The sequence below is a fragment of the Ipomoea nil genome, unplaced genomic scaffold (assembly GCF_001879475.1).
Source record: "Ipomoea nil cultivar Tokyo-kokei standard unplaced genomic scaffold, Asagao_1.1 scaffold0298, whole genome shotgun sequence".
NCBI classification, from domain to species: domain Eukaryota; kingdom Viridiplantae; phylum Streptophyta; class Magnoliopsida; order Solanales; family Convolvulaceae; genus Ipomoea; species Ipomoea nil.
The window spans coordinates 48,624-61,482 of record NW_017616726.1 but is presented as its reverse complement, the minus strand read 5'-3'; the positions used below and the strand labels follow the sequence as shown (position 1 = coordinate 61,482).

Genomic DNA, 12,859 nt, shown 5'->3' with positions numbered 1-12,859 from the left:
CATCTACTGTTTCTGTAGAGGTCATCTCACAATTATCGTACAACCTTCTCAACGACTGCAACTTAGACTTCTGCGCCCGATCGACTCCTTTGTGTGACACCTTTAAGATGTCCCAAGCTTGTTTTGCTGTTTGAGCACGAGCTAATTGCCCAAAAATGGAATAATGAACACCTTGGTGAATCTGACCCAAGGCCAATTTATCTCGCCGTATAGCGCCTGCATCAGCTCCTTCGGGTAGACCGGGATCAACAAAGCTCCAAAGATTTTGAGCTTGCAAATGTGTGGACATCATAATTTGCCAATAATTGTAATCGAGGTTCCCGTCCAATTTGGGACCCGACCATACAATATTGAAATTTGTGGCCATAATTCACTATGAAAAATACCTCGGGGTTGAAAGGTTGACTGGCTCTGATACCAAATGTTAGATATATTAAATATAATATATTTAATATAATATATATTAAATATAATATAATATATCTATAATATATATATATATATATATATATATATATATATATATATATATATATATATATATATATATATATATATATATATATATATATATATAATATATATATATATATTAGAGAAAGAGGGAGAGAGAGGAAAGAATGCTTTGTGATTCAAATTGATGATTTAAAATGGTTAATAACAAGCCTATTTATAGTGAATACAAAACTAGTAAAGCATAAATTTAGGAGATGCATGCTCCATGTATTGTAAAGTCATGACCCACTTACTGCATCCTCAATCTGCATGCATTGCCACAACTCCCACATACTTGGTTTAATTAAATTATAATAATAATATTATTATAACACTCTCTTTTCTTTTTACCTCTACAACTTTCCCGTCAAACATAAAGGATATTTACGTCTTGAATCGAAGCCTAGTGTTCCTATTGGAAGTCAGGACAACTGGACAAGTAACCACCATGCTAGAAAGATTATGATGTTTAAACCATGCATGATGTCTAAAAGGGGACGAGCCATCCTATTTATAGTGTAGGAGCCCCATCCATAAAGTGATAGTGTACCATTTTGGTTTGCCTTCTATCTACATCATATATGTGTCTCCTCACTACTTTGATTCTAGCGCCTTTCACGTGGACATAATAGAGCTTGTTATGCCTTTGTAAACAAGAATTGACTAGTTTAGTGGCAATTTAGATCGTGCACCAGGGCGCGCATTGCATTGTGCACCCTGATACAAAACGACGTTGTTTCATATTTTTATATATATATTTTTTTAAAATTTCGCTACCCTGTGTTGGGGGTTAATTTTCTTTAAAAGAAAATTTCATGTTCAAAAATGTACATAATTTTATACTAGAATACACATAATTGTATACGTGAATGTACATAATTGTATAACAAAATACACATATTTTTTTTAAAAGATAATACATATAATCTAACATAATGCATAATATACATAAACTTTTAACATAATACACATCAACTCTTAACATAATACACATAAATTTCCTGTTTCTGATGTACATAATTGTATAAAAAAGATGTACATGATTATATAAAAAATTGTATAAACAAATACACATAATCACGTCAACTCCCTACATAACTTATCAAAATGACGTCATTTTAGGAGGCGCGGGGCGCACAGTGCTATGTGCGCCGTGGTACAGGGTATAACGATTGTAGTAGTTTAGTTGGTTGGTAAGATATGATGTTATGGCCTCATCAGTCATCATCAAATATTTGTTGCTCAAAGAAATGTGGGATCACTGAACTCAGATCTGGAAACAAGACATTCCTCCAAAAGTGAAGAATTTCATTTGGCTAGCCTGCTCCAAGATCTTGGCCACTGCTGACAAAATCCAAACCAGAAAAGTTCAGTGCTCAACCATCTGCAAGTTATGTTAAAAACAGCCGAAGACCATTGATGACTTATTTATCTCTTGTGATTTTGCTAAGGAGTGCTGGAAAAATTTCAGTAATATTTTTGTGAGAGATAATATCCAGTTGGCTGATTGGATAACATAGAATTGAATCTAAAGAAATTGGACAAAATTCTGCATGCCTTGTGTTGATGACTTGTTGGAAGATATGGAAAGAAAGAGCGCAACCAAAAGGTATGGAAATGGAATGCGTCGGCCCATACGCTAGATAAGGAAGCTCTGTTTATAGCTGATTGTAGGGAATGAGTGATCGCCCCCTTCTTTTCTTTTTGGTCTAATCTGGTTAGATGTTTCCAATTAATTAATAAAGGCTATGTTTTCTTCATAAAAAATAAAAGTAAAAACGGATAATTGTATTTTTTTTTTTTGTTAAATTTAAATGTTTACATGAAACGTAAAAAAATAATAAATAAATAAATAAAAATAAAAAGCTAGAACCAATTCAACCAAGAAACTGTTAGAGAAGATTTAATATATTAATTGAATTGTTTAGTTTTAATTAAAATTTTGGTTGGATCCTATCTCGATCTGTAAAGGGTTTTGTTCTTTCTATTTGTATGAATGATTAGTAAATAATTTTGTGTAGTTATATCATCCACTTAAAATCTATTTTGCATCAGTTGGTTTTAGTTACAATTCTCTACTAGTATTCCCTGTGTGTTAGTTATGTTATTTCCTGTGGTGGGTCAAATGATGACATCACTAATATTTTTTTTGTTCTCATTACGTATGGAATATATTTTATAAAAAAATTTAAATTGACCCATCAAAATATATAAAATAATTAAGGTTATATTGAGAAATTAAAACTTATACTTACTTTTTATATAATATTTTCTGTATTCTTGTAAATTTAATGGTGATTTACGTAATATTTTTTTCTATTGTTACAAATTTCAATGGTCTCTAATAGTGAATATAATAATAAATATTGAATTTGCTGAATGAAATGCTGGTTTAATCACATGGCAGCATTTTAAAAATTAAAAAAAAAAAAAAAAAAACAAAATTCCTAGCCCAGATGAGAGCAGGAAAAAATATATATCTTGTTTTATGATTAGGGCTAACTAGTTTCCTAATCCCACCGGCATTGGAATTAGGTTATTCTATATATGTATGCATTTCTCATAGTTTTCTAAAATTAAAACATATATGTGCATTGGCCACACTTTGATGGTTTACACCTACTCTGAAAATATAATAATAATGTGTGAGAAGGAAAATAGCGCAATGGAGAGCGTCTGTTCAACAACTACTCATCCGCAGGCCGCCGTGAATCCTCCTCTCTCCGCCTCTGTTTGGTGTTTGAATGATCAAGAACCGCCCGTTGTTCTTGCTCAGCCAGTACCCAATCATCATCAAGAAATTACGAAGCTTATGCTTTTTTCAGGATCAGATCATTAAGACCACCCCACTCCCACTCCCACTGCTCTAAGTGCCCCAACAATTGAAGATTATTATTTGGCGAGCAAGAATGATGGAGATTTGGCAGAGCTCATTGACGCTGCTTCCTCCTTCTCCCTCTCCCTGTTCCCGCCAAACAAGAATCGCAAAACCAAGAAACCCATCAGGAATCATCATCGTCGGGATTTTGATGATCTTATTGACGCTGCTTCCTCCCTCTCCCTGTCCCTGCCAGCCAAACGCAAACAATCGATAATTATTGGTCCCAAGAAACCACAAAATAATTCGATACAAGTAGAGGAGGAGGACGAGGGAGTGATCGCCAAGAAACAGAAGGTGGTGGATAATCATCATCAACACTGGATACATAAGCGCCTAAGTACAAGTGATGTCAACCTTTCATCAAGGCTGTTGCCTCTTGATACGGAGTCTGCAACACACACGGCGAGTATTAACTTACCACTTCGCCGGTCAAACCGTAATCGCAAGCACAAACAGGATGATTCATTTATTTATGGGTAAATCAATGGTTCGGCAGATCGCTAGAGCAAACAATCACAGCTATGCATGCATGGAAGATATAAATGGTCCTTAACAAATTCCCTTGAGCAAAGCAATCGTCTCTTTGAAGCTATTTCCTCTAGTTATTTACTTTAAATTATGTTATTTAATTTTTGTTCTTTTCCAGTAGCAACATGTACCTTTAAATACACGTAGCAACATGTACCTTTAAATGCAATGAGAATTATCACTGGTTTCTTTCTTTCATTGTCTTTGGTTTAATCTTGGAGTTGCCTACACTCGAAGTACGAATTGAAGTGGAGTCTGTTCTTGCTCAGAAAAGAATATTTGGATACCAAGGCGTATCAACTAGTGCTTTCATCCCGAACTCAACACCTCAGACCAAGTCCCGGTTGAGGACCAGATCACAGACCTTCGAAATCAACTACCGGAGCAGGCCCTTTTTCAACACCAAACAACTCAAGTTCTGCAACATTCCATCCAACAACTTGCTCAGTGCATTGAATCTATAAAACTCTCTGTACCTCACCATTGATACTCTCTTAGTTAAGGCATAGCCTCATACATCATATCCTAATCTGTATACTATCATTCATAGTACTCTTCGATCTTCTTCTGATCTTCCTCTTCCTGATACTGCCATTCATCATATTCTTCTTATTCTTCCTGATATTATTATGGAGTACATTTTTTAGTCCCTTCATATTTGCAAACGAACCAGACAAATATCATAAAAAAAATCATCCAAAATAAATAAATAAATATAAAATGAGCAGGCAAAATATGAATGCTAAACATGCAAACAAGTGTATGTATATTAAATTAAGCCTTGCCTCGTCTTCTTCTTCTTCTTCTGATTCTACTGTGTCTTTATACTGTGATTCATCATAGCAATTGGATCAATAATGCAAAAAAGGCACGAAACCAAGTGAGAAAAGAAATATTTAACAGATTTTGCAAAGAAAATAAACAAAAGCTAGAATGAATGAGAAACAGATATATGGAACATACTCGCAAATCCTTGCGGTCAACAATAACTTTGCAAAATCTGTTGTGCCGCCTCATCTCTTCTTGACACCTCTTGGCAGAAGTGGCAACCGAATGAGGACATTGCTCCAACGTAATTGAACACAACGGGTGCTTTATTGCGCGTACAAGAGGGATCTCTTCTAAAGAATAACAACGTTTTAAGAATATCTTCCCTGAGCTTTTGGAAATGATTACTAGTATTGGCCACCCATGGCTCAAGACTTCTGATTTCAACCTCCAATTCATTTAATTCAGGGAATCCTCCTTCAACCACTTCACATACTTTTCCGTAGAAAGCATTCTCTAGTTTCAGCACCTTAAGCATGGGTAACTGTCCAATTACAGATTAAACCTTCACTGAAAAATTAGTCCCACTCAACCTCAACTTCTTCAATTTTGCAGGAAAACCAACCCGCTCTAAAACGGTTATACTACCAACTCGAACCATAACCGTTAGAGTCCTCAACCTCACTAAATCCTCTAAATTCTCCAGAATGATGATAGGATTTCTGCAAAATCGTCCACCACTGCAACTAGGCACTAAGACGTCTTTATACACAACTTTTAATTTTCTTATGCTTGGACGCCTTTAACAGTAATACACTTTGAACCGCCGTCTATACATACTTTTTAAGGTCCAAATTATATGTATAGATGGCGGTTCCTCAAGAAAACCGCGGTCTATACATATAATTGTTGAGATTACAGGGCATACATTGTAAAATTAGACGGCGGTTAGCAACCGCCGTATATATGAAGTATACATGAACCGCCGTAGAAAGTCTTTATTTACAAAGGCGGTCACTTACAGGGCACTTCAAAAACCGCCAATAAAAATAACCGCCGTGATAGGTGTATTTTGTAGTAGTACTTCTTTTTTCCTGTAATGAATTGACATCGCACAAATCAATGTTTGCAAATTCTCGTTTGAGCATTAGAGATTCACACAAATATAAAATTCTTAAATGTTTGAAAGGTATAAACCTATCAAAACCTTCTTGAAAGACGAAAAGGGATCGAGGAATATTTGAACTGAACAACACATGATAGTTCAAACTATGTGAGCGTAAACTTAACCAGCTACATGAATTTGTGAGTATGTCTAATGTCCATCCAATACACTGTTGAGTATTTGCTGCACATAAAAGACCTCTTTTTGAACTTCGATCTCGTACGCACTAGTGAGAAGACTGGCAGCTTTCTTCTCACTAGCAATTGGAATACAGAGAATCGAAACAAGTTATATAAGATAAGTTGGGATACATGGGAAAGAATTAGTTGGATAATTGGTATAGTAACTACAAGCTTTCAAGTTTGACTCTCTATGAGAGCTGTCTATCGACCTTCATGGTTTAAACAGCTTATTATTATATTTCTTCCAATTAGACGCATTTAAATTGGGCATTTGGTCTAGTGGTATGATTCTCGCTTAGGGTGCGAGAGGTCTCGAGTTCAATTCTCAAAATTCCCCATTTGAATACGTCGACTATTGACGTAACCTCCGAAAAAAATCATACTGTAGTATTTTGTTCAATTAAGTCATGTACTTTAATTTTAATCCATGCACTTTAAAATTTAGAACAATTGAGTCATGTACTTTAATTTTAATCCATGCACTTTAAAATTTAGAACAATTAAGGACAATACTTAACATGTTTATTTTCTCCGTTAAGTTTGCCCACGTGGCGTTGGATTCGCCATGTCAGATTTTGTGACGTGGCATTACAATATGGTTTTCGAACAAAAAAGACTAAGGATTCGAACCTAAAACTTCTTGTCTTGCCTAAAGAATGAGTTCAATCTCCACCACCAAGATACATATTAATCATGTTATAGAATAGTTAAAATTTTATAATAAGAGTTTTTCGTCAGAAGTACTAAAGTATAAAAAAAAAAAGGAAAATATATTATGTGATGAATGAATATTTGACTTACTATTTAAGATTTAGAGTTAACCTCTAATAGTCATCCGAGTATTAACCATATACCAGCTGTGGTCATCCGACTTTTAAACGATCACAAGACGTTCTCTAAGTTTTAAAAAGTTACCACCCGAGGTCCGGGGTCCTCCGTTACATATGCTGTCAAATAGGTGTTAAGTTGGAGGGCAAACTTGTCATTTCTCATTTAAGAGTTTTTTAAAAGAAAAAAAAAACTAATGGATGCGGCGTTGCTGTCTTTGATAATTTCAGAGGGAGATTCTGCAGGGAGCACACTACTACCGGCGTTGTTGTCTCCAGCAGCGGTGGACCCTTTGAAACCGGCGACAGGGTAGCTAATCTGCTAAATGTGAAGCTAGAAGAACACAATAACAACAATGCCTTATATTTGTCAAGAAACTTTATGGAAATGTCAATAAATGATCAATTCTAGAGTGGCAATAATGGCTTCTCAGCAGTTCTGCCTGGTTATGCTTCTTCCATTGGCCGACTTTTGTGATTTCTCTTCTTCCTCAAAAACCCTACTTATTAAATTTATACAAAAAAAAAAAGTGTTGAGTTTGTCTCATATATAGATTAGGAATAAGAGTTTGTCTCATACTAGAAGTAGGAGTGAAACAGGTAGACCTATTGCACAGGGATTAGATGCCTATAAATATATTGGTTGTATCCTTAATGAGTTGTGTCACCACTATCATCATCACTATGAATAAGAGTATTGTTTCACTCCCGTGGATGTAGGCACATTGCCGAACCACGTAAATCTTGCCTTCTTTACCTTTTCTGCCATTGTTATTGTTTCTTGTTCTTGTTAATCTCAACAAAAAGGTTTTCTGAAACATAATCTGTAGATTGGGAAGGATCAAAGAAGACAATTAATAAATCTCAATCTACTGGGAAGATGTGTTAAAACTCTCTCCTTTTTTTTCTTTTTTTTTTTTCTTTTCTAGTGGTAGGCTGAAACCCAAGAGCTAGACCCGAACCCACCCCCGGATACGAGTTGATCAAAACCGGATCCACCATCGCCGAGGTTTGGGGTAGGAAAGGCCCCGCCGCCCAAACCGCCACCAAGAAAACCCAGCCCCCCCGCCGAACCCAGATCCCTTCTCAACATATTTGTAGGAAACCCATCCGGGACCTCCACCTATAGCTTCAAAGAGCGATGAGCCTCCAGAAAACCCTCCATAGTTAGACCCCATTTCGATTCCACCTACTCCGGCTTCGAAGCCATTTCAGAGCTATCGGGAAGGCCTCCCATGGCGGACCCCATTTTTTTTCTTTTAAAAAAATCTGAAATGAGAAATGACAAGTTTTCCCTTCAACTTAACACCTATTTGACAGAAAATGTAATGGAGGACATCGACTGGTAAATTTTTAAAACATGGAGGACGTCTCATGGTCGTTTAAAAGTCGGATGACCACAGCTCGTATATGGCTAATACTCGGAGGACCATTGGAGGTATTAACTCTAATATTTAAGTTCTCAACACTCTATCAAACAAGTATTTTTAGCTTATAATGTGCGTAAAAGTTTATGATTTTTTTTTTTTTTTTTTTTTTTTTTTTGCATAGACTAGTTCAAAACTTTCTGTATTCTGGTGGTGAGCTTGGTTCTCACGTGCAGACAAATAGTCATTATTACAAATTTTTAACTATCTTATAACAAGATTAATGTGTAGCTTAGTGCTTGAGCCCTCATTTTTAAGCAAGAAGTACTGGGTTCGAATTCGTTGTTTTTTTTGTTCAAAAATCATATTGTAATGCCACGTTACAAAATTTGACATGGCAAATTCAACGCCACGTGGGCAAACTTAACGGAGAAAATAAACTTCCGATCTCTACGCATTTCACCGCTCCACCGGAAATTCCCTCTGCCCCTACCGTACTCCAGCTTGGTAGTTTCCACCGAATGTCCAGGGTTGAGCCCTGGGATTTGACGGCGGATTTAAATAGCCACCTACAGACGCTTTATGCCCAATCATTCCGAATAACGCTTGCATCCTCTATATTACCGCGACTGCTGGCACAGAGTTAGCCGATGCTTATTCCCCAGATACCGTCATTTCTTCATCTCCGGGAAAAGAAGTTCATGACCCGTGGGCCTTCTACCACCACGTGGCATTGCTTCGTCAGGCTTTCGCCCATTTCGAAAAATTCCCCACTGCTGCCTCCCGTAGGAGTCTGGGCCTTATCTCAGTCCCAGTGTGGCTGATCATCCTCTCGGACCAGCTACTGATCATCGCCTTGGTAAGCTATTGCCTCACCAACTAGCTAAACAGACGCGAGCCCCTCCTCGGGCAGATTCCTCCTTTTGCTCCTCAGCCTACAGGGTGTTAGCAGCCGTTTCCAACTATTTTTCCCCACCCAAGGGCAAGTTCTTACGCGTTACTCACCCGTCTGCCACTGGAAACAGCACTTCCCGTCCGACTTGCATGTGTGAAGCATGCTGCCAGCGTTCATCTTGAGCCAGGATCGAACTCTCCATGAGATTTATAGTTGCATTACTTATAGTTAAGTATTGTCCTTAATTGTTCTAAATTTTCAAGTACAGGGATTAAATTTAACAAATTAAAGTACAATGACTAAATTGAACAAAACACTACAGTACGGGGACCTAGCAGGTACTTTGACCGAAATAGTATACTACGTCATTTAATAGACGGCGGTTTTTTAAATAACCGTCTTCTAATATATACTACGTCAGTGAGGTATTTAAACAACCGCCGTATATACTTAAATTAATTAATTTTTTTTATTTCTTGGGTGGTGAAGTCAATCTCACGGATCTACCAGATTGAGCACTCCATAAAGAGGTTACGTTGAACTAGCGACGTTAAACTTAGTGCTTCATGCGAGGCGCCCCATGTTTCTTTCATATTGCATATTTATTGCTTTCTATTATTTTCGTCTAGTTAGTCATTTATTTAGCATATTTTAGTTCGGGTTGTTTGATTGCTTTTTATCTTTCTTTTTTCTCTTGTTCTCCTAATCTTTTGTTTTGCATCAGGGACGATGCAAAATTTTAAGTGTGGGGGAGGAACCAAAAATTTGGGGTAATTTTCAAAATTTTTGCTTGGATGACTCAGTTTCTCTTTGTTAATAAGTTACTTGTCATAACATGCAGTTACAATTATTCTCTCTTCCTGGTTTGTGGTTTGTTATAGTGGTACTTGTTGCAATTCAATTTGTGATTGATGATTTGAGGTGTAACACATGATTGATCTATTCTCTTGCCAATCGTCTTGTTAACCACTCATTAATTGGATTAAGGGAAAATTGTAAAAAATGCCCCTCTATAATAGGCTAATTATTAATGTCACCCCTGAATTATGAGTGGTGTAAATGTTGCCCCTCAATTATTAAAACGGTGCACATATAGCCCCTCCCGTAACGGACTTGTTAATCCACGTTAGTCTACACCGTGCCGGCGATCCTTCATCACACCTCACCCATCGTCTTCTCCCCCGCCGCCGCCACCGTTTCCGGGTCGACGGTTTTGCCGACGATGATCAATAATGGCGGCGCCATCCCTTTTCAGTTCCCGCTGCTTTCTACTGCTTCTTATGCGTCGTCTTTGTGGACTGTAAGGACAAACAATGTGCACTATAAGGTCAAACAATATGCACTATAAGGCTAAACAAAGTGCATTGTAAGGCCAAAAAATGTGCACTGTAGGACCAAACAATGTGCTCTGTACAATGTTGTAAAAATCAGCCTAGGCGCTAAGCGCCCCTAGGCCGTTCCGCTTTCACTGTTAGGTGCCAAAAAATCAGCCGGCCGCCTAGGCGGTGAAAACGGCCGAAATCAATCAAAATCAGCCTAGTCGGTCGATTTAGTCCGATTTTGACCGATTTCGTCCGATGTCGTCTAGTCCATCCATCCGTAGACTAGTTTGATACTTTGAATCTTTTGATGATTGAAGTATTTGAGTATTTTTATTTTTTAATATTGTTTTGAGTATTTCATATTTGAGTATTTCTCAGACACACATGCACGCACGCGCGCACACACACAGACGAAATATATATATTAGCAAATATTTTGAAAATATATATATAATTCAAGAACTATATATATAACGAAAATAAAGGGATTTATAATCTTATGAAAATAATCTCAACCAACATATATAAATATATAAATATATAAATAAAGGGATTTAAATTTTATAAAAATAATGCGACCGAACAAGAAAAGGAGAAGAAAGAAAAGGATCCAAGTTGTGCGAAATACACTTTCCTTAAAACCAATTTGCTTGCTCCCGGGGGTGCTATGAGCACTGTAGCGTTAGTCTCCCAAGATAAAATGTACTCAACGATATTATAATTCGAGCTATAGACTTTCGCCGAACTTGAACAGACAACTTGAACCCAAGCTATTTGTAGGAATGAAAGGGTAGAGAATTTGGAGGAAGAAGACCATGTTTTTAGGAGAAGGAAAAATCTTATTTTCTTGGCTACAAAATTTGTCCAAACACATAGGATTGTATAGGGATGACATAAATCCTAGCAATAAAATGGTTCATAAATTCAATTTAATAATCGGATTATAACATTTGAAATCGTTATACTTATTATCAAAAATAATATTTGCGTTACAAAATTATGTACAAATAATTCATATCGATCATTAATAATATGTTTGAAAAATACTTGGATGATCAAGAAGTCCGTACAGTGTAAAGAGTAAGCTGACTCGTCGGACCTTTCGGAATTAACCGAAGAGTCACATGAAAATGCAATACCATGGTGCTTAAAAATTGCAGTGCTCGTGCACCAGGGTGAAAAACTGCTCTTTTTACTCTTGGTAATTATTATTCATGCACTCTTCGTACATACGACCCAAATCGAAAGTGGATCCACATATATTTGTACCACAAAATAGCCACTCAAAAATGTCATTTTAGATAAAGTTTTCAAAAATCCCCACATGAATGAAAATTGATTTTCGGAACTGAAAAACGACACGACTGTGTTCAACAGTCGATGCCTGCATAGGATAGGTAGGTGTTAGTTACCCTTTGACCCTTTCCTTGTGAAGATATGTTTACTCTACTGGTTGTCCGGTAGAACGCGATGTCTTTAAACCGTAGTGCCGTTTGTGTAGACGATGACATATCCACATAGGAACCTTCCAACCTTTGTTCTGTTATCATGGGTGTGCCCGTTTTGGCCATGGGTCACCTTTCTGGTTCTGCAAGAGTTTCTAAAGAATTGAGCTCAATCAATTCTCCTTTGAAACGGTCCCTTTTCTGTCTTACATATGTGATTCTTTTCCGAGTATCCCGCATATTGTGTAACTGTTATTTTTGTAATATAAAAGCTAAGCCCCTATGACAGTAGAGGAGACACAGTCTAAATCTTGTACTGATCAAACTCTGGCAATACAACATCAGTACTTGATTACATCTTTCCTAATATAATCCGATAACATATTTACCATCAGCTATGATTTAATTTGAGATTTGTAACCTTGTTGTGGTGTATGATCTTTTAGATTTGCCTTGTTGTGTATATGACTGAGATCTTAGTTGTAGTATGAACTCTTTATCTTACAAGCGCTTATTAATATTTGGTAGTGGTAATTTTTTCCCTACATGTTTCATGTGTTGTCATAGATTATCATGTGACAATATTGAATAAAATATTAGTATTTATTATATTTCTATAAATTACTTGGTAAATAAATATATAACATATTTTGTATTATAACTTTGATATTCAATATTACAAGATAATGTAACAAGAAGACAATGGACAATGTAGTGAATATAATTAATTAATGAATTTGAAGGTAAATAAACTTTGAATTGTAGAAAATAAAGATAATATAACTAATGAAATTATATCTCTTTTTAAAAATTTTAGAATGAATATTTTTTTTTAATAAAGGCATTATAGACATCTAATTCTAAATTAATTAAATGTATATGTATTATTTTTCTGTTGTAACTACCAATTTATTTAATTTCATAAGAGTAATAAAGTGGCGTACATACTTTTCATCCACAACATTGAAGTCATTGATTTTTTAA

At 36.1% G+C, this 12,859-nt stretch overlaps 1 long non-coding RNA gene and 1 other non-coding gene across 2 annotated transcripts; one reads left to right on the top strand and one right to left on the bottom strand.

The window, feature by feature from the left end:
* The first annotated feature begins 6,284 nt into the window (after positions 1–6,284).
* On the top strand, positions 6,285–6,356 carry TRNAP-AGG. The gene has a single exon. It is a non-coding gene; the product is annotated as a tRNA-Pro (tRNA).
* A 752-nt stretch (positions 6,357–7,108) lies between these two features.
* Positions 7,109–9,314, bottom strand: LOC109157039. Its single transcript, XR_002050156.1, has 3 exons — positions 8,655–9,314; positions 7,739–7,741; positions 7,109–7,119 (listed from the first exon to the last, which is right to left on the bottom strand). It is a non-coding gene; the product is annotated as an uncharacterized LOC109157039 (long non-coding RNA).
* Positions 9,315–12,859: the final 3,545 nt, after the last annotated feature.